The following is a 2,403-nucleotide window of genomic DNA, read 5'->3' as shown; positions in this document are numbered from 1 at the left end:
TTTCCCTGCAAGTTCCGTTATGGTGAAAATTGCACTTGTTGCACTTAAGGAGATTACCAGCATATGGCTTAGCTGGTGCTGGATTAACAGGAACAACAGTAGGTACAGTCGCAACGTTGACTGTAGCCAGTTGTTGTTTCTTTGAGGAATCCTGTGAAAACTTTCCCTTCCTCTTGTTCCGACCCTTCTTGTTGTTGTTGTTGTTGTTTCCCTTTGGTTGTTCTGGTGTAGCAACCACCGAGTGTTGATGGATTCCATGATCAATAAGAGATTGTGCCAGCTCTTTGGCACTGTCAAAAGTAACAGGCCTTGAAGCTAAAACACTAGATTAAATTTGGGGCGACAGTCCCCAAATATATCTCTCAATCTTTTTACTCTCTAGAGCAACCATATCCGGGCAAAGAATTGCCAGATCACAAAATCTACTAGTATAGGTTGATATATCAGAACCAACCATTAAGTGACCCCAGAGCTCCTCCTCAAGTTTCTGAACTTCGCCTCGCGGACAATACTCCCGCATAAGCATATCCTTGAAGTTCTCCCAGCTGATCGAATTAGCCACTACCAGAGTAAGTGAGTTAACGTGACCATTCCACCACGTCAAAGCTCTTTCCAAAAAAGTGCAAGCAGCGAACTTGATTTTGCTGTTGTCAGGACAGGAGCAAATTTCGAAAATTGCTTCTATCTTCTCTATCCACTGCCTTAATGCCATAACTCCTCCAGTTCCATTAAAGGTCCTGGGTTTGGCATTGGTAAAATCTTTATAAGTGCATTCTCGCGAATGCCTATGACCTTCACCCTGGTTAGGGGGATTTGTACCAGCTCCAGACCCACTAGCACCAGAAGTATTGATCTGAGCTATAGCAACAGCTACAGCCGCCGTGACCGCCGCTTGGAACATAGCGGGGTCGAACTGAGGAGGTGGTGGTGGAGGTGGTACCGGTGGTACCGGTGGTTCATTAACATTTTGACGTCTTGGATTTCTACAAGGAGGCATCTTTTTCTATAAAAGTCAAAAGATACAAAGATGATAAGATATCAAGAGTGAATATGAATTATGTTATCTCTGAACTAAAACATATAGTTCGATATGAATTTTGGAATGAATTGGAAATAGAAGTCTATGACAAGTACAACTTGTAACTGAATAATATGAAAGTGAATGGTTATTTTTCAATTACTAAGAAAATGCATGTCGATTACATTGGCATATTGAATATATAAGTCCGGAAAACTTGACCCTAGACAGGTCTACAATACACCAAATTCTGAGAAAAATATCGACATCATACAGACCTATCGAAAATAAAATTTTAGTGGTCTTACTGAAAAACCTGAAAAATAACACTAAAACCTATCCATAGACTTAACTATAACTAAAAGAGTGAAATAGGAAACGAGTAGAGTATTTCCTAATGGCGACGGGTATCATTTGGATGAAACCTCAACTCAGCCAGTATTATCTAAGCGAGAATAGGGATAAGAGATATAGAATATAGTTAATAACGATTGACTACAAAAGAGACCTATAGTTATCAAGTAATGTATTATGTATGACTTGTTCTTAGGTATTTCTATAACTATAAAGTGTATACTAATTATATATAACTTGGGTATAACCGACTTTCGATTATATGACCCGACTTTAAATCCACAACCAAACAAGGAACAGGAAATGAAGCTAAATCACATATTCTAAGTCTATATAACTCTAATTATATATAATTGTAATATACCCTTAATATTTATAGTTCTACCCTTAATTGTTCTATTGTTTTCACATGTTTGTTATTAGTATATAGTGCCTAAAATACCCCTATAGTATTTTAATCTTTATGTTCTGTTCGAAAGTTTTTCTGAGTATGTATGGTAAGTTTTAGACATGCCACAACACCACTATCCCTCCCAAACACATGTTTGTCATATCTCAAATCAATATAGTTGATCAGGCTATATTAATCCCATATATGATTACATAACTGTCCAGGTTTGACTGTAGTGTTCAACATCCAAATACTTTTAAGTTCTTATGACTGTGATACTATACTTGTAGGTATAAGTGTTAGTATACTTCTTGTAAAAATACTTAAATTTTTAAAAGTATACTTGAAGTCAGAGCTCTTAGCCCCAAATGTATTTATAGTTTGTATATCTTTTATGGATTGATATATTGAGTTCACTATAAACATTGCTCTGATACCAAAAATTATAAATATTTACATGTGTTTCTATTTTCTATATATATATATATATATATATATATATATATATATATATATATATATATATTATCCATAGCTTTATAATTTATACCCTTTCATATTCATTTTTTACAAAAATAAAAAGCGTTGATTTGATTATCAATTTCCATCCTTCCTCCTTTTGTCTTCAAACTTAAGTTCC

This window comes from Lactuca virosa, chromosome 4, assembly GCF_052849685.1.
Source record: "Lactuca virosa cultivar CGN04683 chromosome 4, Lactuca_virosa_CGN04683_v6, whole genome shotgun sequence".
Taxonomy (NCBI): domain Eukaryota; kingdom Viridiplantae; phylum Streptophyta; class Magnoliopsida; order Asterales; family Asteraceae; genus Lactuca; species Lactuca virosa.
Note: the sequence above shows the minus strand (reverse complement) of the source record.